This window comes from Cervus elaphus, chromosome 32 (assembly GCF_910594005.1).
Source record: "Cervus elaphus chromosome 32, mCerEla1.1, whole genome shotgun sequence".
NCBI classification, from domain to species: Eukaryota; Metazoa; Chordata; class Mammalia; order Artiodactyla; family Cervidae; genus Cervus; species Cervus elaphus.
The window spans coordinates 44,941,569-44,966,655 of NC_057846.1; the positions used below are offsets into that span (position 1 = coordinate 44,941,569).

At 44.4% G+C, this 25,087-nt stretch overlaps 1 protein-coding gene across 10 annotated transcripts in view; it reads left to right on the forward strand.

Moving 5' to 3' along the window:
• Positions 1-25,087, forward strand: part of CSGALNACT1 (chondroitin sulfate N-acetylgalactosaminyltransferase 1) — a 321,323-nt gene that overhangs the window by 93,241 nt on the left and 202,995 nt on the right. For 3 of the 10 annotated variants that reach the window (XM_043893972.1, XM_043893984.1, XM_043893979.1), the window contains exons 2-3: positions 21,616-21,679; positions 22,795-22,906. The exons of 4 other annotated variants lie outside the window; for them this stretch is intronic. The gene's annotated coding sequence lies outside the window, so the exon portion shown is untranslated. The remainder of the gene's footprint in view (positions 1-21,615; positions 21,680-22,794; positions 22,907-25,087) is intronic. 3 more of the 10 variants (XM_043893970.1, XM_043893982.1, XM_043893976.1) reach the window with 1 other exon arrangement.

Genomic DNA, 25,087 nt, shown 5'->3' on the forward strand with positions numbered 1-25,087 from the left:
AGTGAGTTGCCATTTCCTTCTCCGGGGGATCTTCCTGACCCAGGGATCGAACCCAGGTCTCCCGCATTGCAGGCAGACGCTTTAACCTCTGAGCCACCAGGGAAGCCCTTGTTATGTGGTGACACTGTCCAAATTAGTGGGGGAGGGGGGAAGCTCCTTTTCCAAGATACTTTATTGCTATCATGCAGAAAATTTTCATAATGATGTTAAAATCAGAGATGACTGTGGGGTGAGGCGCTCAGATCCCTGGAGGTGTGTGGTGCACAGGTATCCTCACCTCGGATTAAAACATGTCCCTGACCCCATCCTGCCCATCTGTTACCAAACAAAAGTTCATGTGCCCAACTCATAGTGAGGCCACATTGAGACATTGGAATTTGGAGCAGAGAATGATTTTTTTTGCGAGGCCATGCAATGAGACAGGTGGCTCATCCTCCCCCCAAACCCCTCAACAGAACATTTTTAAAGGCAAGGTGAGAGAGGGGCATGGTTGGCTGTTGCAGACTTCTTGGTGTTGGAATCCTTTGTTCTTGCAACTGTCCAGGTGGGTTAGGGTACAATTTCCTGTGAGCCTCCAATAATACAAATGTTATTCTCTGTTTTGCAACATTTTACCTCTATATGAATGGAAAAGTGTTATCCTTTGAAAGGCCAGAGCCTTGAGAATGGGCTTCCTGTGTATTTCAGACTATAGGTAACATTATTACCTTGAAGCAAAGACATAGAATACAAAGGTTAAAGTAAAAGAAACAGACCGCCTATGGAGTCGAATTCGTTCTGCCTTATTACACGTCTAGTCCTGGCTCAAGGGCTCCATCCTCTGTGAAGATGTCCCTGGCTTCCCCTTGCTGACTCCAAAGGCATCTCCTCTTTGGAATGATCTTAGTACGGTGTGCATTTATCACATATTCACTCTTATCTCCACACCAGACTGAGAGCTCCATGTTTTATTCACATTTTTCTGTTCCGTAGCACTCATGGAAGGCCTTAAGCAATAGTTGGAATATTTTGTTCAATAATTAAAGGAAAGGATTTAATTGAGTAACAGGATGAGAACCTACCAAACACAAGATTACAAAAAGCTTGCAATTTGAATGGTGCTTAAAATCTCCCACTTAAAATGGTTCTTAAAATGGTTCTTTAAATCTCCCACATGTAGTTCAGAAAGGTTGTCCAAGTGGGTGGGGGCCTTCTCTGGGTGAAGGTTTCCCCCATCCCAGAGAGGCTGGATGTTTTTTGCACTGTCTCAGTGTCTGGAGCTTGGAGTGGTTTGGCAAAACTCTGTCCATGGTAGAGTCACAGATGTCCGTTACAGTGGAAAATCTTTGTATCATTCTAAGAAAATGATTTCTGTCCATCATTGTTTTTTTCAAAGAGAGATTAGGCCAGAATTTTCTATGAAAAGTACTGCCCTTTAGTTTATTTATTACTCAATATATTTGACTTGATTTTTAAAGTGAATGAACGCATATTGCAGTTTATCTTCCTTTCCAATTCTTTTCTAACATCACGTGATTTTAGATTGTTTTTTTTTTTTCAGTAAAACTGGAGAAATGTTTTTTCAAGTCTTGAGTTTGCTGTATCTGGTTCTACTGGAAAGTTTACTTTGTACTGAGAACTTTTGACAAACTACCTGATCAAAACTTTGAAGATCATACAGGACCCTCGTTTTAAAGATGGGGAAGCTGAAGCGAAATAACTTGTCCTGGTCACTCACCAATTAAGGATGGGACTGTTACGATTTACTTCCCCTGAGCCCGGAGCTCTGCTTTCCTTCCTGGACTCCATACACTCACAGCTCCAGCTTTATACTAGGATTCATTCTGATTTTTAAATGTTAGCCATTAAACATGTTTAAATGCCTTGTCTTCCCATTTGAAATTCAAAGCTAATTGTGATAGTCTCAGGATGTGACCTCACTGGAAGGTGACTGGGCGTTTCTAGTTCTTGCTGTTTACTTTGTATTAATATTTCGGGGAAACAGCAGGAAAATATTATCTGTCCAGTGACTGCTGCGGACAGTGACTAATGCTTGTGTTAGTGCGAGGTCCGAACACACTCAAATGTTGTCCGGGGTGTGTTCTCCGTGATCGTCGGACAGGGCACTGTAGGTGTGGTGGGCACAGCGAGGGGTCTGCAGGGCTCTGATTGGCGGGAGCAGTGGGCACACGGGCTCCTGTGTGGACCACCCAGGATGGCTTCCTCAGGAGGAGGAGGAGCTCCATCACGGGCTGGGGTGGGAGACGTGAGGCACGCAGGCAGTCCGGAACTGCAGCTGCTCTGGTGCACTTGATGGTAATAATTGGAAAGGTGGGTGGATAGTTGGATGCAGCGATCTGACGCCCTGGAGAAATGTCCAGGTGAAAATTCTGACTTGGTGCTCAAGGCTCTGTGAAGTGAGTGAAGTCGCTCGATCGTGTCCGACTCATTGCGACCCGTAGCCTACCAGGTTCCTCTATCCATGGGATTTTCCAGGCACGAATACTGGAGTGGGTTGCCACTTCCTTCTCCAGGAGATCTTCCCGACCCAGGGATTGAACCCGCGTCTCCCGCATTGTAGGCAGACGCTTTACCGTCTGAGCCACCAGGGAAGCTCGCTTAAGGCTCTTAGAGGGGATTAAAGCACTCGGTGGGCCAAAAAGCAGGAGCCTCGAGGTGGTAGCCGGAGCAGGTGCCCTCGGGGCGGGGCTGCAGGACCTCTAACACTGGAAGGGACGGTTACCATCCGAGGGTGTCCTGGCAGTGCTGAGGGAGACCAGGTCACGATGCAATTGAGCAGGGCTCATTTGGATTCATTTAGCAAGATGTGAGAACTGTGGTGTTGGAGAAGACTCTTGAGAGTCCCTTGGACTGCAAGGAGATCCAACCAGTCCACCCTAAAGGAGATCAGTCCTGGGTATTCATTGGAAGGACTGATGTTGAAGCTGAAGCTCCAATATTTTGGCCACCTCATCGTAAGAGTTGACTCAGTGGAAAAGACCCTGATGCTGGGAGGGATTGGGGGCAGGAGGAGAAGGGAACGACAGGATGAGATGGCCAGATGGCATCACCGACTTGATGGACGTGAGTTTGAGTAAACCCCGGGAGTTGGTGATGGACAGGGAGTCTGGCATGCTGCAGTCCATGGGGTTGCAAAGAGTCGGACACGACTGAGTGACTGAACTGAACTGAACTGAGGACCATGAGAGAATGAAAACTGGCAGAAGATGACCGTCTGTTGACAACAGGGCTGGAGGAGCAGCGGGGAGGATGGTATTGGGGCTTGGGGAGCAAGGCAGATGCAGGTTCTGCCCAGGGGGACAGCAGACCTTGTGGGGGCAGCTCTGAAGAGAAGGGGACGGGTCACTTTCATCAGCTCATCCTTCGCCTCGCTGGCTGTCCCATTTGTGTTGCCTACATTGTTACCGTATGCCGAGAGGCGGTTCAAAGCAGAAAGCTGGTGAATGGAAACATCCGAGGGAAGAGGAGAAGCCAGTGAAGGGGCCGTGGGCAGGAGAGGCCCTGGCGGGCTCGCCAGCCAGGTGGGGAGGGGGTTTGAAGAGGGGCTGGCCGTCAGCAGTTTCCAGTGCTCGAGTCAGGTCAGGAAAGTTAATGGCTCAGGAGTGTCCATTGATTCTGGCAAAGACTATTACAGAAACGTAGTGGGGGTCAAGGTCCAGTTGGCACAGGGATGCTGAGTGGAAGCACTGGAAAGTAGGTGCAGGCCTCTGTTCCTGAAGCTGCCAGATTGGACGTAGAGGGGCATGTGGTCTAAAGCTTGGCATTGGGGGCGGGATCGACTTGTGCCGTCTGTAAGCTAATGGAAGGAGGAAATACAGCGAGCGGTGAAGCTCTGGAGGGGAGAAGGTTTAAGGAGTGACGGCCCGGGGGAGGAAGGAGGTGGCTGGGAAGAGACACCTTGCCCGGTGATCAGGAGGGGCGGAGGGAATGAGAGGGACCTAGATGTTTTCAGATGGAGCCTGATGGCTGTCGTCAATGGCTGTGGAGTCCCAGGGTCACTTGTGAGTTGCATCAGCTCCGCCCTCCTTGGTCTTTACCCCAAGCTTCCTAACATTAGGGAAGTTGTTACCACCGCCTACCTTGTAATTCAGGAGTGTTGCCAAATGAAGCTTGTCTGCTGCCTGTTCCGTAAAATAAAGTGTTATTGACATGCAGCCATGTTCATGCACTTACACATCATCTCAGGCTGCTTTTGCACAACAGCAAAGCCTAAATAAAATAGCCTCTGTCTGGCCCTTTTCGGAGGCGTGTGTAGACCTCTGTACAGGTGGGGAACCGAGGTGCAGTGAGGATGCCGACTTCAGAGGGCCTCTCTCCCCGCAGCGCTGGGAGCACTTCTTCTGTGTTCCCTGGCATTCTCTAGACGCCGCCTGCTCTGAGAATTACCCGCTGGCTCCTCTCTCAGGAACTTTAACTGTTAGGATCGGAGATTAGATCAGATGTGTGCGAAACCTGGCCACCCCTGCAGCGGTACCTGTCTGGGTGCTTCCGAAGGAGCCCTGCTGATGCCGGCAGACTGCCTCCGGGACTGGGATGTGCTGCCTTATTCTGCTTCCCTTGAATTGCTTTTTTTCACTTTTTCTAAGAAGCCAAGACCTACTTCCTCTCCAGAATCATTACCAGAAGCCCCCACGTCTTCCTCACCCCACTGGTTTTGTTTGTCTACCTGGAGTCTTCCCTGAAGTTGTGTGTGTTGTTTCCACCCTCCTTGTGCATTTCCAGTTTTGTCTGTGACCCGGGAGAGGCTTCATTGTGGTGGGGCTGCTGCGTGCTCTGCTCCAGCCCGGGGAACGGGGACCACTCTGACCCTGTGTCCCATAGTTGCTCAGCAGGTGTGGATGCCCAGCACATGAATTTTGATGAAGCTGAAAACATCTGAGTGCTGCAGAACCGCACTCTTACGCACGAAGTGGTGCTAATTGCTGACCCTTCTCAGCCACTCTTGAAGCCAGATCCTCTGCTGACTCTTTCGCATTCACTTTGAATTTCTGAATACATTGGAAGCAATGTGTTGGCAGGCACGCTTTCCCTCCGTATGCCACCCCGCTCAGTTTTCAGGAGAAAAGACACCTCCATCCAAATCTGGGCCTCTGTTGGATTTTGAAGTGCTTCTGAAGGTGAGACAGGCTAGGGCCTGGGACCCTTGGTTGCAGTGCGTGCACCTGGACAGAAATACAGAGAAACTGTTAGGGACTCAACGTCACTGCGTGCATGTGCAGTTGGGGCAAATTATCGACACAAGATACAAAAAGACCAAAAGCCCAGCTGCCACTTCTGGAGAGCTGGGAACAGAAGCAGGGGTTTGAGGGCAAAAGCAAGGTCCTGCACATGCCCGCTGCCCTTAACACCATCCAGGAGGGTGGCTGACCACCTAAGCCATACCTCTGGCTGACCTCCGGGCCTGCTCCTACCCTCGCCCCATAGGAGGAACCAGCTTGTCCCCACTTGGGGAATGAGCCAGCAAGGGAACCTGTTACTTGCTTTTCCCTCCCCACTGCTGCAGCAGGAGCCCCAACAAAGCCTTGTCTGAATTTCTTGTCTGGCCTTTTATCAATTTCTGTTGATTGGGCAGGACCAAGAACCCTGGTCGAAAACAAAGGGACGGAGATTTTAATAGCGGCTGTTCAGTTCTCCAGCTGAAAATCGATCAGGGTGTAGTTGTATCTTCTTAGCCTTATTGTCTAGAATCTTGTTCCATGAAGTGTGGCCGGCCCACCTCAGTACGGGCGGCGCTTGGGACTGCCTTGAAGATGTGGAGTCTTGGGTTGCCCCCAGACTTACCGAATCCGAATCTGCATTTTAACGAGGTCCCCTGGGATGTGCACACACATTAAAGTTTGAGAAGCACTGATCTGGCCTGTTAACCTTGTGTTTCAGACAAACACACAAAATAGAGAGCCCTCCCTCAGAGATGTTTTATACCTTTTATATCTTGGGAGGATGTGGTTTTATATTTTATGATGAATGTTTCCCCTATCAGAACAGTTTTGCCATTTTTTCTCAGTTATTGCTGGAGATAGATCATAATTAAGAGACTGAGTGTGCTTCCGAGGATGCTTTTACTTTTTCTGCATTTAATTTCTCTCCTTATGTAGAAATAAAGTCTAAAATCCCTCCTCCTGCCTTTGAGGATACTTTGCAGTAAGTGGACAACCTCCACCCTCAACCGTAGGCTTAATGCTGTTTTGTTTTATTTTCAAATCTTTATTGAATTTGTTACAATTGCATCTGTTCCATGTCTTTAAAAAAATTAATTCATTTAATTAAATTGGAGGATAATTACTCTGCAGTGTTGTAGTGGTTTTTGACACACATTGACATGAATCAGCCACAGGTGTACATGTGTTCCCCATCCTGAACCCCCCCTCACCTCCCTCCCCATCATCCCTCTGGGTTGTCCCAGAGCACCAGCTTTGAGCGCCCTGCTTCATGCATCGAACTTGCACTGATCATCTATTCATATGATAATATACATGTTTCAATGCTATTCTCTCATATTGTCCCACCCTCGCCTTCTCCTCCATAGTCAAAAAGTCTGTTCTTTACATCTGTTTCTTTTGCTGTCTTGCATATAGAGTGTTGTTACTGTCCTTCTAAATTCCATATATATGCATTAATATACTGTATTGGTGTTTTTCTTTCTGGCTTACTTCAGTCTGTATAATAGGCTCCAGTTTCATCCACCTCATTAGAACTGACTCAAATGTGTTCTTTCTTTTTTTTTTTTTAAATGTGTTCTTTCTTATAGCTGAGTAATATTCCATTGTGTATATGAACCACAACTTCCTGATCCATTTGTCTGCCAGTGGACATCTAGGTTGCTTCCATGTCCTAGCTATTGTAAACAGTGCTGCGATGAACATTGGGGTACACGTGTCTCTTTCAGATCTGGTTTCCTCGGTGTGTATGCCCAGCAGTGGGATTGCTGGGTTGTATGGCAGTTTGATTTCCAGTTTTTTACAGAATCTCCACACTGTTCTCCATAGTGGCTGTACTAGTTTGCATTCCCACCAACAGTGTAAGAGGGTTCTCTTTTCTCCACACTCTCTCCAGCATTTATTGTTTGTAGACCTTGATGGTGGCTGTTTTGACGGGCGTGAGATGGTACCTCATTGTGGTTTTGATTTGCGTTTCTCTAATAATGAGTGATGTTGAGCATCTTTTTCTGTGTTTATTAGTCATCTGTATGTCTTCTTTGGAGAAATTTCTGTTTAGTTCTTTGGCCCACTTTTTGACTGGGTCGTTCATTTTTCTCGTATTGAGCTGCGTGAGCTGCTTGTATATTTTGGAGGTTAATTCTTTGTCAGTTGCTTCATTGCTATTATTTTCTCACATTCTGAAAGCTGCCTTTTTACCTTGCTTATAGTTTCCTTCATTGTGCAAAAGCTTTTGAGTTCAATTAGGTCCCGTTTGTTTATTTTTGTTTTTATTTCCATGTTCCATGTCTTGATTCTTTGGCAGCATGCATGTGGGATCTTTCTTAGCTCCCTGAGCAGGGATCAAACCTGTACCCCCAGCTCTGAAAGATGAAGTCCCAACCACTGGACTGCCAGAGAAGTCCCTTAATGTTGTTTTTGTGTGTCTGTGTGTGTGTGTGTGTGCGGGCGCATATTTTATCATTCCACCTTTTTGATCTTGGAAATTGCTTGTATGCATAACTGTGAGTTCTGTGCTAGGTGAAGTTTTATTTGTCATTTTTCAATTCCTTGAAAAAAATGTGGAACTAATTAAATATAGGAACAAGTCAATAGATGAATAAAACTACATTTCTTTAAAAATACATAATTCATTCATAACACTAACTGATATTGTCCTTCTCACCAATTAAGCCAAGCAGGCAGAGTAAAAGATTATAGCATTTATTGATTTTTGGATGAGTCATGCACATGTACAGAATTCAGACCATCTCATTCCCATCCTCATCTTCTAGCTGGGCAACTCTTTGTACAAGTTTCTTGGGGACACTCTAAGAGGTAGCATAAGTAATAAGTAATAAGTAATAGGAGGTTCAGTGTGGTTTGGCCCAGAGGGTGAGCTCTGACGCCAGACAGAGTCTGAAACTCAGTCACTCACTTTGTGACTTTGGGCAACTTCACTGTACCTCAGTTTTTCTCATCTGCGAAATGGGTATATGAATGAGGTCTCAGAATTACTGAGAACAACTAATGAGATAATTCCTATAAAGTGCTAAGAACAGTTCTTGGCATGCAGAGTACATGCAACAGGTATTAGTGATTAATATTAAATGTGACCATTTCTTTTTGTCCTTATCCTGTACCTGATTCATAGCATATGATGTGCACTTCCACACCTTGGTTTTTTTTTTTAACCTAACGGTATGGAGATTGGTCCATTTTATTACATATAGATCTGCCTCATTCTTTTTAGTGAATCCACAGTATTCTCTTCTGCAGATATAATTTTATGTATCTAGTCCCCTATGGGTGGACATTTAGATTGTTACGATATTATAAACAGCCTTGATATTATATTGGTATTATAAAGAGCCTTAGTGAAATGGCATGTGTACACGTACTAGTGTGTCTGTAGGATAAATTTTTAGAAGTGGAATCCAGAAATGGTTCAAGTACAGGTTTTTGTTTTGCTGGATACTGACAAACTGTCCTCTGTCGAGTGATGTACCCTTACCAGCAAAATATTCTCATATACTTGTTTGACAATCAGCGTTTAATTTTTAAAAATATGATTTTGTTTTAGAGAAATGCAAATCAAACCTACAGTGAGGTTCCCTTCACACCAGTCCGGATGGCCATCATCAAAAAGTCTACAAACAGTAACTGCTGTGGAGGGTGTGGAGAGAAGGGAACCTTCGTGTACTGTTGGTGGGCATGTAAATTGGTGCAGACACTATGGAAAACAGTAAATCTGCTCAGTCGTGTCCAACCCTGTGTGACCCCATGGGCTGTAGCCCTCCAGGCTCCTCGGTCCATGGGGATTCTCCAGGCATGAATACTGGAGTGGGTTGCCATGCCCTCCTCCAGGGTATCTTCCCGACCCAGGGATGGAACCCAGGCCTCCTGCATTGCAGGCGGATTCTTTACCGTCTGAGCTGCCAGGGAAGTGGCAAACAGTCTGGTGTCCCTTAAAAAAGTAAAGCAGAGCCACACGTGGTTGCGGTGGTTTGCCGGCTCACTGTGGGGAATGCACGGGCCCACAGGTTTGTGCTGATTTGGGGGCCCGTGGGCAGTTGGGGATCCCCGGTGCCCTGCGGTGGGCTTCCACACCACTCTGTATGCTTGCCTCCTGCTGGGTGCCAAGGAGACCTTGCCTGTGTTCCCTGAAGCGCTGGACGACAGATTCTTTATCAGCATGGCGGTCATCCCTTCTCAGCAACTTGACAAGATCTCCGTTGGAGGAACGCGTCTTCCCCACCCCTTGGGGATTTAGCCCGACGCAAGAGATGCTGTTGAACTTTGCAGTTCAACCATTTCTGTGGCTCTTACTGTGCTAGTCTTTTTGTCCATTGTTAATTGTTAACTGTCACCAACAACCCAGTGAGACAGGTGACATGCTGAAGCTCAGAGAGATGAGCTGACATGTCAACTGGGAAGGGGACAGAACTGAGATTCGTGTCCGGGTCTTTTTCATGGTGAAGATCGTCCTTCCTCGTCCACTGTGCCATCCTGCCGGCTGAAAATAGAGGTGCCAACGCCGAGGCCAGGAGCTGTCACTTTTGTCTGACACAATAGTTTTTTCTAAATAAGGGCTCATTATGACTCCTGGTTCAATTACCCGTAAGGTAATTACAGTCAATTTTAATGTTGCTAATGATTTTCAATATCTCCTCTAATGATCTTTATTACTTCTCAGAAGAAGACTGAGGCCCTCATTTGTTGACAAGTTGTCAGAATTGCCCTTAACTTCCCAGCAATCAGCTGTACCACCCAGGGTCTCCCATCAGCTTCTGGTGATGAAAAGAGCTTACTTTCTGTCTCTCCCCGTCCTGGAGGCCCAGCAAGGTCATCATCCACTTCTCTTAGGATCCCAGGCACACCAGGCAGCGTTCTTATTGTACACATATCTGTGTGTCCAGGATTTTCCTGTCTTCCCATGGAGTGATATTGATATTTCTGTCTTCATTAACTCCTCCCATCGCTGCCCATTTTCTCCTTCCTTTGTGTACACCATCTTTTTTTAAGTGTTCTATAGGCTTATTGAGATTTATTGATTGCTCATCCTTCGTTTATTTCTTGTTATTCTTCTTTTGGTTGTAAGGCTTACTGTATTCTGTGCCTTTCCTGGGCATTATTGTTGCTGTTTTCCCGTCCCTTTGCCCCAATTCTATTCCAGGCTGTTCAGGGTCTGGGTCGGGTTGTGCTGGAGCCGGGCCAGGCTAGCACTGGGGGAGCCCGCAGGGACCACCTGGGCTTCTAGATTCAGAGCATCACTCAGCTCTGCCCATCATTCTCTTCCCAGCTACCCCAGGCCCCCGCCAGAGCTCAGCAAGGCTTTTCCCCGGGGCCACAAGCCAGCTAGGAAAGAGAAAGCTGTGCCTCCAGCATCCGGCAAGGAGGGGATGGTCTCTGGTCTTTCCTGGGGGGTCGTGGGTTCCACGCATGGCTGGGCACCCTGGGCTTTGATCCAGGTGTCTGGTACCCACTACCTCGAACCTCACTCTAAGGCTGTAAGTGTCGTTACGCTCTGTGTTTTTGCCAGCCAAGGACGACGATGCTCCGGGAGGTTGAGATCTCACCTGGGAGCACAGGGCCTGCCTGCAGGTGCTCCGGGGTTCCGGCCCTGTCTGTGGGCCTCCACGGCCTGCATCGCTTCCACCGCAGCACATCTTCTCTGTCCAAAGGTGCTTGATACTTGAGTGCTTTCTGCACTTTCTGTCATCTTCATTGACTGAGTGCCCTCATGTCCTAATTAGAGGGTGTCTCAGTGGGTATCTTAGCACTGCTGCGTCATGCTCCCTGGAGTTATTTATTTTTCCCTGTTTGATGCATTGGGTTTCCCTGGTGGCTCAGTGGTAAAGAGGCCGCCTGCCAGTGCCGGAGGTACAGGTTCAGTCCCTGGGTCAGGAAGACCCCCCTAGAGGTGGATGTGGCAACCTGCTCCAGTATTCTTGTCTGGGAAATCCTGTGGACGGAGGAGCCTGGTGGGCTACTCCACAGGGTCGCAAGGGAGTGGGACACAACTTAGTGATTAAAGAACAACATTTGACTCATTGATAATCTCAGCACATCATTTCCTTTGCTCATTGTGTTAGAATCAGTACCTGGTGAACCCCATTTCCCAGGTTCCTGCATAGTGAGAGCAGGCCTTAAAGTCATATCACAGGTGACCTTGACCATCTGATAATGTCAAATCAAGGTCATTGATTATTTTCCTTTTAATGAGTTAAACTTTGATGCTTAAAGGAGTTTTACATGGATTCTTTCCGTTTATCGGCCCTGTTTTTTTACTTTTAGACCCGTGTCTTGCCTAATTGCCTAAACAGGGCATTCTGTAGGTGTTGACACAGGAATTTTATTATAGGTAATATTGGGCTGACTGCAGACTGGGATAAGACAGTGAAAATTTGAGATGAGGTACTATTTAGTTCTGTAATTCTGGTTTCTGATAAGTTTTGATTTGGTAAAGATCAGTATTTTCTTTCTCATTGTCTTTTAGTTAAGGGGTCTAGGGATATCATTAAAGTATATTTTTCCTGGGTAGGAAGTGAATATATATTAATTATCGAAAATGTAGGAAGTGCAGAGATATATAAAGAATAAAATATTAGCCACCTGTAGTCTCACTTTCTCTCGGCCATTTTGAGTTTTCCCCCCAGTCTTCGTGTGTGTATGTGTGTGTGTGTGTGTGTTAGTGGGGGGGGGGGTCTTTGTGGTGTGTGTGGAGGTGGTTGACTGTGTGAGTGTGTATTTTATCAGATCTGAGATCACACCACATGCACAGATTTCTCATTTAACATAGATAGATTCTCTATCATTAAAACTCTTCATAAGCACAATTTTAATGGCAACTTAATATTTCATAGTATGTATATGTCATCACTTACTAGCCATCCCCCAGTAGCAGGCATTGAAATTGTTTCCAGTTTTATGAATAATGCTCCCAATAATGCACCTGCTTTGTCCTTGTCTGGATTTATGATTGTTTCATTTAGATTGATTTTTTTGAAGTGAAATTAATAGGTCAAAGACTATGATTACTTTATTTTTTAAACTGTGAAAATACGATAACACATTTATAGGAGATTTGGAAAATGCAGAACAAAGTTACATGTAGTTCTGCTAAATACTACAATTATTTTTTTAAGTAGGGATAAATTAAGATTTTTAGTTGGAGTTTCGATATCACTCTCTCAAAAATTAATAGAGTGAATAGATAGAGAAGTAGAAGGACATAGTAGGCCCAAAAAGCACTGTGAAACAAGTCAACAAAATTAAGGTTTATAAATTTTCACACAACAGTAGGATACAAGTTATATTCAAGTTCCATAGACTATAAACTGGGAGACACTAGAATGTATTCAGGAACATAAGACTGGGTGAAAAAATTTCATGGTCTAAAGGTATTGAAATCATATAGAGTCTGTTCTCTTATCACTGTGGAATTATGTTAGAATCAATATCAAAAGATATTTGAAAATAACCTGCAAATTTTCAAGTGAAATGTAACACTTACCAAGAGAAATCTTTGACTTAGCCATTGAAAGCCTCAGTAAAGTTAGAAGACCGAAAAACCAGAGAGTGATTGCAGAGAAGAAAACACTTAATTGAGAAGTCAATATCAAACTGAGAAATTAGTGTCAAAGATACTGTAACAATTCCATGTGTGTGTGATCACTTTAAAGCTATGTGATACATAAGTTGAAAGATACATAATGCTGGTCAAATAATTTCCCAGTTAGCAGGTGTAAGCTATTGTATATGGCATGGATAAACAGCAAGGTCCTCTGTATAGCCCAGGGAACTATATTCAATACTCTGTGATAGAGCGTGAGGGGAAAGAATATAAAAATGAATGCATGTATATATGTGTATAACTGAATCACTTTTCTGTACAGCAAAAATTAACACAGCATTGCAAATCAACTACAGTCCAATAAAAAAAATCGAACACTAAAATAAAGTCTTACAGAGGGAATTTCCATGCAGTCAGCAGTAGGAGGCGGGGCTAGAACTCATACCCGCTTCAGGCATCATGTGCTGACCTGGCTGATGTGAGAAGCAAAAAATCATGGTGTGTATTTGCATTTCTTTGATTGCCAGTGAAGTGAAACATTTTTATCTGTATATTAACTTTAATACTTGGTAAAAAATACTCTACTTTTTACGCTAAGTCTAGTATATTCCTAACAGTTTATAAGGCATCTTTATATATTAAGGCTATTGATCCTTTCTCTATAATATTTTTGAAAGTATTTTCCTAAAGTTGCCTTTCCTAAAGCTGCCTTTTATTAACACTTATTTGATGTTTGTGTGCATGTGTGCTAAGTTGCTTTAGTCATATCTGACTCTTTGCGACGCTATGAACTGTAGCCTGCCAGGCTTCTCTGCCCTTGGGGATTCTCTAGGCAGGAATACTGGAGTGGATTGCCATGCCCTCCTCCAGGAGATCTTCCTGACCCAGGGATCAAACCTGTGTCTCTTATGTCTCCTGCATCGGCAGGCGGGTTCTTTACCACTAGAGCCACCTAGGAAGACCTTTTGATGTTTAGGTGTGTTTAATTTGCTACTTTTTATTTATAATGTTAATTTACTATAAATGTATAATATTTAGAATAAATCATTACTATGTAAAAATAAATTTACTAATTTTAATTTTTAAGTAGTGAATTTTATCTTCTATGGATATGTGACTTCTGTCACAGATTTTAAGTCTTTCCCTACAGAAAGGAAATAACATACTGAACTATTTTTTTTAACTCCGCTAATGGAATTTTTAAACTTTGTGAGTTACTTGGAATTAATTTTGGAGTATATCTTTCTAACTTGATTTCCTCCTATAGATAATCAGTTGACCCAGCGATTATTTTGTTGAATCAGCCGTTGAATCCACCACAGAGTTTTGTCATCACTTCATGTATTCCTGTTTTGTGTATCTTAGAGTAGTCTGTTCCTGTGTTATTTTATTTTACTGGTCTGCTTCTGATTTAGCCTAAAACTGTATTTAAAAGTTATTTTATTGAAATCTAGTTGGTTTGCAGTCTTGTGTTAATTTCTGTGGTACAGCAAAGTGACTCAGTCATTCATATATACACGTTTTCTCCCTGCTCTTTTCCGCGATGAGTTATCCCGGGGTACTGAGCATAGTCCCCTGCACCGCAGGGGACCTGGTTTCTCCGTCCTCTGCACCACAGTTTGCATCTGCTCACCCCAGCCTCCCACTCTGTCCCTCCCTCACTCACCCTCCCGCTAGGCAAGCACAGGTCTGTTCTCTGAGTCTGTTTCTGCTTTGTAGGTAAGTTCGTTTGTGCCGTAGTTTAGGTTCTTCATGGAAGTGATATCTTACGGTATTTGTCTTTGTCTGACTTACTTGACTTGGTGTGATCATCTCTAGTTCCATCCACATTGCTGCAAACGGCATTATTTCATTCATTTTTTATGGCTGGGTAATAGTCCGTTGTATGTGTACATACCACATCTTTATCCATTCATCTGTTGATGAACATCTAGGTTGCTTCCATGTCCTGGGTACTGTGATTAATGCAGCTATGAATATAGAGATGCATGTACCTTTTTGAATTATAGTTTTGTCGAGATACATACCCATGAGTGGGATTGCAGGATCATCGGGCAACTCTGTTTTTGGTCTAAAATTATACTTTTAATTATTGTAGATCTATAGTATGTTTTATTATTTGAGAGGTTGTATTTCTCCTTCTTACAGTTATTTTTCAGAACTTACTTATTTTAACCTTTTAAAATGTAAGTCAAAGAATCACTCTGCCAAAATCTTTATCCTCTATCTCCCTTGACCTCTCTACTCCCACCCTCAAGCAAAAAGAGACAAAATGAAAACCAAAAGGAGACACAGACAGCTCTGGGATTTGTAATTGCAATTGTGTAGAACCAAGAAAATGCTTTTAGGCAGAACTGAGCTCATTTAGTGTCTATCTGGAAAGGCGCTTTCCTTTTGAACAAAAGCTTCTTAGTTTTCTGTGTTTTGCTTAATCTACAATTGTGTCCTGTCAGAGGTAGTTATCCTGTATCTCTGTTGAAGCACCAAAGATGGTCTGAGGCTGTGACTGCAGCCTGATAATGGCCAACAGTGGCCAAAGGCTGCTCATCCACGGCTCTCAAGCTGGCATGCTTTTTATACTTTTATAAGCTTGTAAAAATCAAGCAAAGAAGGGTATATATGACAGAGACCCTTTGTGGCCCACAAAGCCCAAAATATTTACTGTTTAGCGCTTTGCAGATAAAGTTTGATGACGGCATCTGCAGCAAAGCGCTGGCGCCCAGACAGCCCTGTGGGAGGCTTTTGTTGGCTTGTTTCAGGCATTTAAGGTGATCTTATGTAAGGAGATGGGTGAACGACTACAGGTTTGGTTTTGCTCTTCCTTTGTTTTCTCCCTCCATTTCAAAATGTTTTCATATGCTTTATTTTTTATTTGTAAACTTTTAATTTTATATTGGAGTGTAATTGATTAACACTGCTGCGATAGTATGAGGTGGACAGCTGAGGGACTCAGCCATATGTGTCCCATGCGTCTGTTCTTCCACCAACTCCCTTCCCATCCAGTCTGCCACGTCTACATGTACAGTTCTGTACAGTAGAACCAACTGTCATACGGTAGGACCTCGTTGGTTATCCATTTTAAATACAGCAGTGTGTACTTGTCAGTCCCAAACTCCCCATCCATCCCTTCCCCCAATCCTTCCCTTCTGGCAACTGTAAGTTCTTTCTCTAAGCTTGTGAGTCTCTTTCTGTTTTGTAAATAAGTTCATCTGTAGTACCTCTTTTTAGATTCTGCATATAAGGTATCCAGCCTTCCCTGATGGCCCCATGGCAAAAAATCCGCTTGCCAATGCAGGAGGCATGAATTCGATCCCTGGGATGGGAAGATCCCCTGGAGAAGGAACTTGCAACCCACTCCAGTATTCTTGCCTGGGAAATCCTCTGGACAGAGGAGCCTGGTGGGCTGCAGTCCATGGGCTTGCAAAGAATCGGGCATGACTTAGCAGCTAAACAAGAACAACAACAACATGCAAGGGATGTCATACAATATTTCTCCTTCTCTGTCTGACTGACTTCACTCAGTATGACACTCTCTAGATCCATCCACGTGGTTGCAAATGGCATTATTTCATTCTTTTTGGTGACTGAGTGCTATTCCATTGTATGCACGTCCCACATCCTCTTTGTCCATTCTGTCGGTGGACGTTTAGGTTGCTTCCATTTGTTGGCTTGGCTATGGTAAATGGTGCTGCCGGGAACACCAAGTGTTTGCATACACTTTACACTTTAAAAAGCGCCTTGGGACTTCCCTGGTGGTCTCGTGGTTAGGACTCCAGCGCTGAGGACGTGGGGTCAATCCTTGGTTGGGGAACGAAGATCCCGCATGCCATGTGGTGTGGCCAAAAAATAAAAAGAAAACTTTTTTTTTAAAAGTGCCTTGAGTGTTGCGAATTCTTTTTTAAAGTACTTCATTTGGAAGGCTCACATCTGCTCATAAGAACATCCAGTTTTTATACCCTGTGTCCTGAAGCAAGGCTATTGAGGTCAGCCACTGCCCACACAGGAGTGTCTGCGGGGCTCCAGGCAGACTCCCAAGTCTGCCCCGTGCTCCAAACCCCAGCGGCAGTGCTGTTTCCTAGACCTCTTCTTAACTAGAGTAGGGCCTTTCATTAACCTGATGTGATCTGGTTTATTTCTCCAATTAACTTCCGTCTACAACTGACCCTCCATCTCCATGGGCTCTGCATCTGAGGGTTCAATCACTGCAGATTGTAAATATTTGAGACAGGAGCATCCAAGGAATTTCCAGAAAACGAAACTTGAATTTATTGTTTGCCAGCAACTATTTACATAGCATTTATATCAAACTTACAGCTATTTACATAGCATTTACCTTGTATTAGATATGAGAAGTAGAATTAGAATATCTGGACATATTTTAAAGCAAAGGAGAATGTGCATAGGTTATAAGCAAATACTGCAGCAGTTTACATAAGGAACTTGAGCAAACCTGGATCCCAGAACTGATCCCCTGCAGATACTGAAGGATGACATCACTGGAGACAGCTCAGACTGCCCCGGGCACCGGACTGGTTCAGGTGGGTGTGTAGCCGCCCCGGGCATGGGATTAGTTCAGGTGGGTGTGTAGCCCTGCGGAGGCTGCGGGAGTCCTGAAGGAGCTTGAAGACTTTACGGGGTCTTGAGGATGAGAGATGGTTGGCAGGAGACAGATGGGGTCTGCAGGTCACTGTCAGTGCGAACAAAGGTAGATTCCATGTCCCGAGAGACCTGGAAACCCCAAGGAAAGAAAGGCAAGACAGCAAAGTAATACCAGTTCTGCCTGGTGTTCCAGAAGTTTCCATCATTGCTGAAGAAAGGCCGGAGAGGATCAGTGAGACCCGGTTTCGTGTCTGAGTAGCCTGAGCCTCACCGCTGGGACCAAGTGTCGGGTTTGTCTCCTGTGTCTTGGAAAATGTGGTCATTCAGGCACTGAGTCCAGCCTTTTGGATAATCCAAAAGGAAAAACTACCAACGTTTAAGTCTTAAGCTGCTAAGCGTACTTTTTGAAATATAGAAGGTGTTTGCTAGGTTTCATAATCATTTTTTCCCCCCTCCAAATGTAGCATTGTTCAAGAGGAGTGTAAGGCCCTGCTGAATTTGGCTAATAGAATTTACAGCAGGCAAGTCAGGCAAAGACCAGATTTCATGGAAAAATGTCTAAAGCAAGGTTGTTGGGAATTTAAATTAGATTTGAGTGTGACTGATCACTCCTGGAACGTGCGGTCGTGCCTCACTAAATTAGAATTTAAAAATTCTACCGGGATCTGCCTGCAGTTAACAGTGTTGTTTGCTGACGCTGTGGGGGACCGATTTTGAGTTTTGATCCCAAGTATATGCATTTTCCAGATGTAATCATTTTCCTCAAGTTAATGAAAACATGACTCTGTCTGGGGCTCAGAGCGCTTACTTTGAGACCACGTCCACCAGCAATTGGGTGTTCAGTCAGGATCACTCAACACTATCCCTGGTGTAATTTTCAAGTTAATTGCTCGTAGTCTCACTTTACTAAAATGTTTCCCATTTTTCCTAATAATGCATTAACTGACTCATCAGGTCTTTAAATCTTTAGGAAATACTCTTTACCAGAAGCTTATGTTAAGAATTTCATTATACTATCACAAGTCTCAAAATAATACTCTTTTTTTATATGAATGAAGCTGTTGTTTTTAACATGCAGTACTGCATGACTTTATGTTATGTGTAATGAACGTAACTGATTTTGTTTTCATTGTAATTTGTTAACTTCTGTACATATCATTAAAGTAAAGTTGGAAAAATACACCCAAAACTCCAAGGAGTCTTTGGAGAAGTTCCCTCTCAAGAAAAGTATAGTTTTAAGAATCAAGCAGGAAAAAAACAAAGATTAAAATATTGGGAGATTTATCAGGATCTGTCCATTCAGCTCACATATTTCATAAAATGACCTGCCTATCTGGCAGGTGCTGTTGGATGTGACGTGAGGTGGTGATGTGATAAATTGTTCACTACAACACCCTCGATGGAAGTCAGAGCTCTGTCCTTGCAGACCAGGTGTGTTGACATTTAGCGCCCTCATCAGTAGGCAGGAGGGCTCGGTGAGTCTCATGTCGGGGAGGGGACGAGTCACGACCTTGGAAGTGTCCTCTGTGGTCTCTCTGATCCCTCAGATCCTTGCCAGGGCAGGAATTCACTCCTCTGCAGGTCACTAGGACATATACATGAAGAGCTGTGCATAATATAATCAAAGAGTTGTACATGTGCATAACCATGAAGGGTTGCACCTACACTCCCTCTGAAAGGGGTTTCGGGACAATCTTTAAAGATGTGCGTATTTCTTGGGGGTATATTCAACTCCCAGCAGGGTGCCTGGCACGTGGTACTCTGCACACATTTGTAGAGAGAGTAAGTGGACTGGAGAGTAGGTGTCTTGAGACTGAATCTTGGGTCTCCCCTTTCACCCGTGCAGGTCTATAGAGGGGGGCCGTCGTCCGCTGGTTGGTGACCGTATAAGGCATCGTGTTAAGAACTTCCCCTGCCGTTGTGTTGGATCATCAAGAAGGGGCCTGAGGAAGGCTTGAGCTGCTTGAGCTGCTATCTGTCAGGTGGTGCGGTGTTAGGTGACTGTGTGGTCTCAGCCCAGGGCTGGGTACCAGAGAGGGCGCACCGCATTGTGTGTGCGTGGACTCCTCTGTCCGCACCTGGACGCCACAAGCCTGCCTCTGCTCACCCTTCATTTGTCAGAGCTGGCCACGGGGCACCGTCCAGGTGCAGGGGCTGGAGAAGTATGCCTTCTGGGTGCTGGGAAGAGGGGGAGAACTGGAAACTGATGTATCATGACAGTGCCTTCCATAGGCCCATTGCACAGACGGTAAAATGGAGTGCAGAGAGGATGGGTTACTCGTCCAAGGTTACATCGCTGGAATGTGGCAGAACAAGGCCTGGGACTTAGATTTGTTTGTCTCCAAAGCCCATAGTCTTAACCACCAATGCGATGCTGCCTTTCTTAGGGAGATGGATTTTCTTCCTCAGAAAACTTGACCTTAATGAGGGGCTGAATGATAAAAGTGCTGGATTGGGGGCTGGGTGCCTGGTTTCTGGGACTGATTCTCTCACCGATCCTCTTTGCCACTTGTCCGGGTGACTTCCTCCCACGGGAATAGCAATTGCTATGGTGATGACACAGCGCTGCATGTGATGCATCTGGAGAGGTGTAAGGATGTGATGCGGTTGTTGCTGGCAGTGCTGTGAGCAGGGCTCTTGTGTGGACTTTGCACATGGAACAGCTCCATGATTCCTACAAGGAAACAAGGAAACTTTTTAAACAATCTTGGTAGATTTAGTTATTTCCATTGTATGAAAATATCTTATATATTACAAAGTAATATTTAATGTTTCAGGCATTTAAATGTTTCAGGCATTTCATTAGACTGAAATGATGCCAAGTTGCAACTAAAATTATAAACTCGCAACTTTTATTCCCCCTTCCTCCCATTTTTTTATTGTATCGATTTTTTGAAAAACTGTTCTTTTTAAAGAATTGTTTCATTGACGTATAATTGTTTTACAATGTTGTGTGAATTTCTGCGGTACAACAAAGTGACTCGGTTATTGTTGTTCAGTTGCTCAGTCATGTCTTTGAGACCCCGTGGACTGCAGCATGCCAGGCTTCCCTGTCCTTCACCACTTTGCAGAGTTTGCTCAAACTCATGTGCATTGAGTCGGTGATGCCATCCAGCCATCTCGTCCTCTGTCACCTCCTTCTCAGTTATACGTGTGTGTATGGTGGTTTATCTGCTCAGTCGTGTCTGACTCTTGGGACCCCATGGACTGCAGCCTGCCAGGTTCCTCTGTCCATGGAATTTTGCAGGCAAGAATACTTGAAGTGGGTTACTGTTTCCTTCTCCACGGGATCTTCCCGACCCAGGAATCGACCTGGGTCTCCTGCGTTGCAGGCAGATTCTTTACTGACTGATCTGTGAGTGGAATATGCATGTATGTGTGTATATCACACACACATATATATTCTTTTTCATGTTCTTTTCCATGATGATTTATCCCAGGATACTGACAATAGTTCCCTCTGCTGTACGGCAGGACCTTATTGTTTCAAGATCTGTTCTGTTAAAAATGCATGTTCCAAAGAACACTTGTAGGTAGTACAAATGGATATGTCCCTATAAATCCAGGAAGCTATAATACTTTGCCATCTGTCGATGGTGAATGGAGGGGGTCAGAGTGGTTGTGTGTTGTAGGAAAAGCAGCCCTGTCCCTTTGTGGGTGTGGAAGAGAGGGAAACTGTTTTGTTTTTTTTTTTGTCAAGTGTTAAATCACCGGCCTGGCTTCCTGTTGCCTACACTTGGTGTGACTGTGGTTTTCAACACTTGCTGGCATCTTGGGGAACTCTGATGTACATTGTTTCATGTACTTCTCTCTCCTTGACCCCCCACACCCAATCCCAGCTCATGCTGGAACGTGGAGCCCCTGGGGACCCCGATTGTAGGTCACATCCCTTCAGATGGGACATCATAGATTTTTACAGTCCTCTGACTTCTTCCTGGCAGTGGCTGAAACTGCAGTGAATAATCAGATTAGAAAAGAAAAAGCTTTCTGTGGAAATTTGGGAGCAGAATTCCCATTAATTAAGAAAAAAATACCCAGCATATTTTTCTCAGAGCCCTTCATATAGACATGTTTAGCCTTCATTGTTTAAATATAACCCTGCTAACCCAAGGGCAAGTTATCTGTGCCCCCTCCTCTCCCGTTTGGACATAAAGCCTGTGATTGTTGATTGTTCTGGTTGGATCATTTGAAAATGAGATTTCAGTTTAGTAGAATATTTCCATTACAGGGTAACGGGCCTTTTTAATTTTGGACTTTTATAAGCTAGGAAAACATTTACATTTCCTCCCGGTTTTCCCTTTGCAGAGTCCTGAATAGACAAGGCGGATTCATTAGAGACTACATCATGAAATGTTGCATCTCTTTATTGGTGAGTCATGAAAGTTCAGGAAAAGAGCACAAAAGTAGGCATTTATAGTATGAAACAAGCCTTTGTCAAATTATGTATGTGGTGGTTTTAGCTGACCTTGGAAGTTACATAACACTCTGTATGTGCTTTTATACCCCAACGTGGTCTATAAAAGTGATGATAATGCATCGGCTTTACAAAATACCTTCGTGGACGCCCAGTGCAGCTCTTTCCCTGCGTCTCTCAGCAGGGGAGAGAGATCACTGTGCCCACCTCCCCATCCCTGTTCTTTTCTGTCCACTTACATAATCACTTCTTGCAGATATCTCCTTAGACTGTTTAAATTCCAGGTAACTCAGTCTTTTGTGCCTTTAGATTTCATTCAATCATAATACATTTCAAGTACCTCTTTCCCTTTTCTTCTTCTTCTTTTTTCTATTATTGCCTTTCAGTTCCTCCAGTTTCTTTTACTTCATTTTGGGATAACATTTTTTTTTTTTTTTTGGCCACGTGGCATGTGGGATCTTAGTTCCCTGATCAGGGATCAGGGATCAGACCCATATCCCTTGCATTGGAAGCACAGAGTCTTAACCACCAGACTGGCAGGACAGTCCCTAAGGATAGCATTATTGATACATTTGAGGGTCATCAGTAATTAGAGCAATGAGCCGTGGGAGAGCAGTGATCTTACAGGGCGGAGAGAAGAAGGGTAGGTCTGGGGTCAGGTTGAGCTCGGAGACAAGTGGGCATCCTTGGGGCGTGGCTGCCATGCCGGGCGAGTCACGTCACTTCTCCCCTGCAGGCCCTCCTCGTCTGTTTTTCGTTTCTGTTCTGCAGTCTCGGTAGACAGCACTGGGGCAGAGCCTGGCCCAGGTGGGCCACCCTTAGGAACTGACGCTGGGGCTGAGGCCTGGGGGGTGGGGCAGGCCCAGCGATGCTGAGAGGTGGGGAGGGAATTTCAGGCACAGAGAAGGGTTCAGCACGTTAGACATGAGAAACTAGAGAACTCTTACTCAATGCCTGCTCTCAGGGTACTGACAATTTAGGCTGGTTGTCAAGTCGGTAAGCTTGATTCACTGCCACTTCCTGCCTGTCTGAAACTGATCCTTCCTGTAACCCCCAACCTCCGGCTGCAGTTAAACTAGGTGTGTCTTCAACTTGCACTTGGGCTCCAGATTACCTTGAAGGACCTGTTTCACTGATGCCTTGGGCCAGCCTCAGCTAATGTCTGCAAGAGACACCAATCTGGTATGTTTGTTAACAACCACACAAGAAAAGGGTCAGGTTGAAGCTGAATCTGGCCTCTGTACCCCTACACTAAATTAAATTTAAGACAGAGTTTTGGGTGAAGTAGAAAAGACCCTGATGCTGGGAAAGATTGAAGGTGGGAGGAGAAGGGGACAACAGAGGATGAGATGGTTGGATGGCATCACCGACTCAATGGACATGAGTTTGAGTAAGCTCCAAGAGTTGGTGATGGACAGGGAGGCCTAGCATGCTGCAGTCCATGGTGTCACAAAGAGTCGGAAACAACTGAGTGACTGAACTGAACTGAACTGAAGACAAGAATAGCTTTATTGCCATGCCAGGCAAAGGGGGGACACAGTGGGCTATGTCCTCAAAGCTATGTGTCCCAGTGTGGAGGGGCTAATGAGGAGTTTCATAGCAATGGTTCAAAGAGGGTGTGGTCAGCTCGTGGACATTCTTCTGATGGGTTGGTGGAGAGGTAAGTGGGAGTCAGCATCATCAACCTTCTGCTTCTAACTGGTCTGGAGTCTGTGTGCTTGTGGGCAGCACCCCACCCTAATCGGGAGGGGCTTTCCATATCTGCAAAACAGCTCAAAGATACTCTCGTGTGTATTGATGGGGAACCAAGACCCTGCTCCAAGGCTGCGCTATTGTTTGCCTTGACTGTTTGTTTCTCCCTGGTTGTGTGCTTGAATCTGACCAGTTGGAGCTCAGGGAAGGTCATGGAGGCTGAATGAAGGTTATTTCCTAAAATCAAAGAAATGAGGGACACAGAAAAGCTTTGTTCCTAGGACCCCATAGGGCCTCCTCAGTATTGGTGTTAATATAGCCAAGATGCTTATCCAATGAGCGTATTTCTTAGGTTGTGATTTTCTCTGTCACATGCAAATAATATTCAGACGTCAGCCCTGCAACAGAAGTTCACATGCGGATTCCTAGTTATTTGCTCTCCCTTTTATTATCTTTTTAAAACTTTAGCCTCAGTTTTACAATTTAGCTCAGCCCTGAAGGGAAGCTGCTTACTCTGTGTGCTGCATTAGATTTAATTTGCATGGAATATTATTAACGGAGTCTATAGGCTTATTTCCCCATGTATGCATGGGACCACATAACCATTCTGCCAACATTAAGTTTTAAATGTTTTCATTTAAAATATCAGCCTTCGAGGGGAATATCCAAGACCTAGCCGAAGAGAAAATTAGGCTTATGACATTATCATACAAAAAAGAGAGTATTATCATAAAATGGAAAGAAAAATAGTAAAATAAAAATCTTGCCAACTGCATATGGTAAATAAAAAAGAATGATTGCGGCTATTACTAAATATTAAAATCACCAACTCTAACTTGCAAGAATTAAGGTTTTTCATGGAAAAGAATAAGATGATTTGGTTGCATGTGAACTCAGGAAGAGAGCCTTTAAGGCAAAACAATTTCCTTAAGACATTTTTAATGAAAACAGATGATGAAATGTAAGTCATTGCTTTCTTTAATGAATGATACATCTGAAACCATTGTCTCAAGGACTCCAATTTGCCTATGAAAGTATCCATATCCAAGTGGTATAAAATGATGCATTAAGTAATCAAGGTAAAAAAACTTCATAAAACCTCTGAGAGGAAGTACTCTTATGCTATTCTTGTCGAATAGAGAATTCTAGAAGGATGTTACAAAGATAATTCTCCAGGCCAGAATACTGGAGTGGGTAGCTTTTCCCTTCTCCAGGGGACCTTCCTAACCCAGGGATCGAACCCAGGTCTCCCACATTGCGGGCAGATTCTTTACCAGCTGAGCCACAAGGGACGCCCTACAAAGATCTAGTAAACCTCAATTATCATGAACACTGATTTTGGCCAGACAGGTTGTGTTGTGCAGGTGTATTAAAAGTAGCAAACCAGTGTGTCTTTATGGACCTGTCAATACTTTTCAGATTCAAAAAAACATAGAACATAAAAAAAGTCAGCCGTTTTCTATAAAGTGGACCCAATACTATGCGAAAGTGCTGCTTATTTCAGAGGTATTTTCTCTGGGGTTCTGACATTTCTTAAACATCCTTCCTCGGAATACTATCATGAAATTTGAGAAATTGTGTGAGAGGCCTTCTAAACTGGTTGAAAGAACAGGGGAGTGAAAAGATGGGGAGGAAAGTGGAGAGATGCTGGAAGCCTCACAGCTGCTCCCT